This window comes from Zingiber officinale, chromosome 4A (assembly GCF_018446385.1).
Source record: "Zingiber officinale cultivar Zhangliang chromosome 4A, Zo_v1.1, whole genome shotgun sequence".
In the NCBI taxonomy this organism is placed as follows: Eukaryota; Viridiplantae; Streptophyta; class Magnoliopsida; order Zingiberales; family Zingiberaceae; genus Zingiber; species Zingiber officinale.
The window spans coordinates 133,129,073-133,135,072 of NC_055992.1; positions in this window are offsets into that span (position 1 = coordinate 133,129,073).

Below are 6,000 nucleotides of genomic sequence, written 5' to 3' on the forward strand. Positions count from 1 at the left end.
ATATAATCTCTAGTGCCTCTAAGGTAATTCAATATATACTTTACTGCAGTTCACTGTCCTTGTCCAGGGTTACTTTGATATCTGCTAACTATGCCCTTGACAAAACAGATTTCTGATCTCGTGCATAGCATACATTAGACTTCCGACAGCAGAAGCATAAAGAACTGCCTTTATTTCCTTTATCTCCTTTGATGTCTACAGAGACATATCTTTAGATAAAGTTACTCCATCCTGAAAAGGTAAGAAACCTTTCTTGGAGTTTTGCATGCTTAAAAAGAGCAAGGATTTTTCCGATGTATGAAGCTTGGGATAAGTAAAATATTCTTTTCTTGCGATCCCTTATTACTTTGATCTCAAGAATATATACATTCTCCCAAGTCCTTTATATCGAATTATTTGGACAACCATACCCCTACTTCTGACAACATTTTGATATTGTTTCCAACTACCAAAAATGCTATCTACGTATAGTACAAGAAATACCACCACGTTTCCATCACACATTTTGTATACACAAGACTTATCCGTTTACTCAATAAATCCATAGGTCTGGATTACTTTGATAAACCGGATATTCCAAGACCTTGAAGCTTTGCCTCAGTCCATAGACTGACTGAGCTTGCACACAAGATGCTCTTAGCCCTTTGCAATGAACCCTTCTGGTTGCTTTATATGGATGCTTTCATCAAGACTTCCATTAAGGAATACTGTCTTGACATCCACTTGCCAAATAGATAAAAGAATCCGGATAGACTTAAGCATGGCTACCAGTGAAAAAGTTTCCTTTTTCATCAAGCCTTGCTTTGAAAGTTACTACCTTCCTTTCTATCCCTCTTTTCCTATTATAGACCTTTTAACACCCAAAGGCTTTTACACCATTTGGTGGTTCTACAAGCTTCCAGATTTTATTAGAATACATATATTCTAATTCTGTTATTCATTACTCTTTGCCAAGATGTTGCATCTTTATCTTGGAGTGTTTCGTCATATGTCCGGAGATCAGGTTCATGTCCTCCAGGGATCGAGTCCAAAAACTCTCCCAAAACATGAATCTTTTTAGGTTGCCTAACAACCCTCCCACTACGACAAGGCACTTTATGCAATTGTGTATCATTTGTGATATGTGTTGCAGTTTCCTTGTGGTATCTCATCTTGTACAGTTGGTACTAGATTAGACATGTCTTTTATTATTTCCTTAAGAACAAATTTTTCTTATGGGCACATGGTTTATTACATAGTCCTTTTCTAAAAATCGGTCATTGATGCTAACAATGACCTTCTGATTTTTAAGACTATAAATCTACTTTCATTTCTCTAGGATAACCCACAAATAAGTGAATTCCTGTCCAACTTATCATTGTCTCTCTTCTGCATATGTGCTGGACTATCCGAATCCGAATATGCTTCGAAATAGGCTTACGCCTATTCAGCAATTCTATATGAGTAGAGAGTTCTGTCTTTGGAAGGTACTATATTCATTTCCGTTTCCAGAGTATATCCTTAAAATGATTTTGGTAATATTCTAAATAACTCATCAATCTACTTATTTCCATAAGAGTCCTATACCTTCCTTTTTCTACACCATTCTGTTGGGGTATACCAGGTGCAGTTAGTTGGGATTGAATCCCTACTTCTGATAAGTGACTCCTAAATTCTCCCAAGAGGTACTTGCCACTACGATCTTACCATAGTGACTTTTACTTTAACATTTCTCCGCATCAGCCTTGTACTCTTTGAACTAATCAAAGTACTTAGTCTTGCGGTACATTAAGTAAATTCATTTGTATCTTGAATAGTTGTCTATAAAATAGATGAAATATTCAATACTACCTCTTGTCTGGATAGTCATAGGATCACACAAATCAGAATGAACCAATTTCAACATATCTTTGACTCCATACCCCTTAGACTTAAAAGCTTCTTGGTTATTTTTCCTTCCAAGTAAGACTCGTAGGTTGGAAAGATTTCCACTACTAATGAACCCAAAAGTTCATCAGCTACCAATGAATCCTACTCAAGTTAATATAACCTAGCCTTAGAAGCCAAAGATATAATTGGTTCATTTTCGAAGGTTACTTTCTCTTAAAGTTAGAAGATGTATTACTAATTTCCATTTGTTGCATCGTGAGAGTTATTGGATTTATAAATTGCCAACCAACGTACCAGAACAGATAACTTCCCTCTTTTTCTTAATAACAACTTTGTTATTAAAAGAGGCAGAATATCAAGTTCTTTGAATAGTTTAGAAACTGAAAACTAGTTCTTTCTAAACTTGGTGCATAAAGACAATTACTCAAAAATCCATGTTTTATTCTTACCAAAAGATAAACATCTCCCACTGCAACAACTACCATTTTTACAGTAGTGCCCATGTAGACAGTGTTTTAATTTTCATTTAGTTGCCGGGTTTCCTGGAACCCTGCAATGAATTGCGGACATGATTAATGGCATCTGTATCTACACTCCAGGTTCTGGTAGATAACACCACTAAACATGTTTCAACTAATGAATTAAATACACCTATATTGTTCTTAGTTCTAAGAAGACAGTTTACCTTAATGTCCAAGTCCTATTTCCAATCATTATAATTGGGATTACTAAGTTTTTCTTATAGTATGACTACTAGGGGATTGACAAACATTTTAAATCCTAAGAATCACAAAAATACTTAGTCAAGATCAACTCCTTAAAAATCCCCATGAATTTTATATGCCACGATAGTGTGGACGTATACAAAATCGAAGAGAAGATTTTATTCATTAATTTTATTATCTCGTCAACTTTACTTTATGACGAATAAAATTAATAGTTGATCTGTCTTTGATCAAATATTTGGTCAAAAACTTTTGAATTTAAAAAATATTGATTCCTCAAACAATATTATTTAAATTCACCAACACCTCAAACACCGTGAATTTTGTATGCCACGTTAGTGTGGACGTATACAAATTCAACATTTGTAAAAGGAGGGTTTTAACCCATTAATTTTATTATCTTGTCAACCTAACTTTTTGACAAATAAAATTAATAGTTGGTATCATTTGGTCACACAAATAATAGCAGTGACTCCGATGGGGAGGATACTATTAGATGTGTCTAAGTGTATACCATTACTTGACACAAAGTCCATTAATAAGATTATGACCCTTCCGTTGGGGAAGATCACACGCTCTTAATTAACTTCCTATAGTCATCCAAAAATGGAAGTCTGTTCTAGTGATCCACAAACAAACTCATCCGTTATGGAGGAAGGCACTCAGAGCCAACGCGCAAGCTTGTTTGCATCACTTACAAACCAGTAATGGAGACCATGAGATTTACTTAAAAATCTCTCTCCCACTTAGTTATTTATAAATGAGGAATTTTAACTATGCTAGCCTACTAAATATGTAAACTAACATGCACACACAGCACAATATAAAAGCAATAAATAGAAAATCTAATTTTCAACTATTATGGCTTTTATCTCTGGTTGTCCTCCGTGTGTTGTCATCCCAAGCTGCTGCCATATCGGGTCTAGCTGTCGCATCCATCTTGCTCCTAGTTCCGCTGCACCTCTGGTCCTTAGAAGGTTCCACGCTTTGCAAGATTCGATCCGCGACATAAATAGAATTTTACATTTTGATCCTATATTCCTCGAAGGAATGTACATGTAAACTAGATCGAACATAAAATAAAATTTACATCCATCGATCCTATATTCCATAAAAGGAATGTACATATAACTAGATCAAAATTAAAATCCTAATAAAACTAAATACAGCTCCTGCTGTATTTTATAATACAATCATGCACACACAATAAAATGCCCTTGACATGTCCAAGGGTCCAATCACACACATAATAACTATAAGCCATAATAGTTGGATCCTGCATCCACAAAGTTAGCACATCCTACTATTAACCTGCCTAAATTATGTATGACATGTGCATAATTAAACTAATACCAAATACACAGAGGCAAAACCCTAGCTCTGATACCAATTGTTGGTTGCTACTCGGAAAACCTAGAGGTTCCACTGTACAAAAATTTTGTACAAAGGTCTGAACCTTTTCCTAGCTACCATGTGTTCTTTTAAATTAAATTTTGGATCGCTTGTGGAACTTAACACGTTTGATCCAAAACTTAATCTATTTGTTCTTTTAGGTTTTGACTTGGATCTCCTGCGGAACTTAACACGTTCAACCCAAGTCACCTTAAGTTATTAATTCCATTAAATATTAATTTCCATAATTGGTTCCCAGTACTGACGTGGCGAGGCACATGGCCTTCTTAGATATGGGAGCAACCACCACCGACTAGACAAAACCTTTTACAGAAATCTAATATTTAATTTCCTAAAACAACTTTAGGTTAACCAAAAAAAACAATCAAATCACAAGGGAAAAAAACAAAACAAAAGAAAACAACTTCGAAAAACATATTCGAAATACTAGAATGTAAGCCTCTTGTATTTGGTATTATTTCCATAAATAACTAGCATGATGCGGATAAGAAAAATTACTAGTTATACCTTCTAGAAAGACCTCTTGATCTTCTACCGTATTCCTCTTCTAACCTCGGACGTTGTGTGGGCAACGATCTTCCGAGATGAGAAACCACCAACCACCTTCTTCTCCTCCTAGCTAGGTTCGGCCAACAATAAGGAAGCTTCACCAAGGAAGAAGATCAAAACACCAACCAAGCTCCAAGAGATGCTAGCTTTCTCTTTTTCTTCTTCTTCTTCTCCAAGTAGTATCCGGCCACCACAAGAGCTCCAAGGGGAGAGAGAGGTTCGGCCACCACAAGAGGAAGAGAGGGAGAGGATGATGGCCAACCATACCAAGGAACAAAAGAGGGAGAGAAATAATAGAGGTTGTCACACATGAAGGCACCCTCACCCCTTCTTTTATATTCCTTGGCCTAAGAAAATTAGGAAATTTAATTACAATAAAATTTCCTTAATTTCCTTGACATGATTTAATTGAGAAAAATAAAATAAAATTTCTCCAATTAAATTCTAATGGTCGGCCACATCATGAAATCAAATTAGATAAGTTTTAATCAACAATTAAAACTTCCTAATTTGTTTCCGGAAATTTTAAAATTAAAATTTTTCTTCAAAATCTCTTCATGGTTGATAAAAAGAAATTTCCATAATTTTAATTTTACAACATGTGAATAATTTTTAAAGAGAAAATAAAATATCTCACTAATCTACAAATAAGGAAAGAGATCTAATCTTTTGTTTAATTTTTGTAGATCTTTTACAAGAGAGATAATTTAATTTTAATTCTCTTTAATAAATTATATCTTCCACATAATAAAAATTAAAATTAATTTTTTTTTAATTTAATTTGGCCGGCCCCTCTAGCTTGGGTTCAAGCTAGGGCCGGCCACCCCAATTTATACCTAGGCCGGCCCTAGCTTGGCCGACCCCCTTTAGGTGGGTATAGAAGGTGGGTATAGGTGGGTATAGTACTCTATAAATAAGAGGCTACGATAGGGACCGAGAGGAGTAATTAGTTTTGGTCTCCCGATAAAATTAAGCATCCCGTGTTCGCCCCGAACACACAACTTAATTTTATCAATAATAATTCATTCCACTAGAGAACTATTATTGAACTACCGCACCAATCCCAAATTACATTTTTGGGCTCCTTCTTATTATGAGTGTGTTAGTCTCCCTGTGTTTAAGATATCGAATGTCCACTAATTAAGTGAGTTACTGACAACTCATTTAATTAATATCTTAGTCCAAGAGTAGTACCACTCAACCTTATCATCATGTCGGACTAGGTCCACCTGCAGGGTTTAACATGACAATCCTTATGAGCTCCTCTTGAGGACATTATCAACCTAGTATCTCTAGGACACAGTTTCCTTCTATAATCAACAACACACACTATAAGTGATGCCATTTCCCAACTTATCGGGCTTATTGATTCATCGAACTAAATCTCACCCATTGATAAATTAAAGAAATAAATATCAAATATATGCGCTTGTTATTATATTAG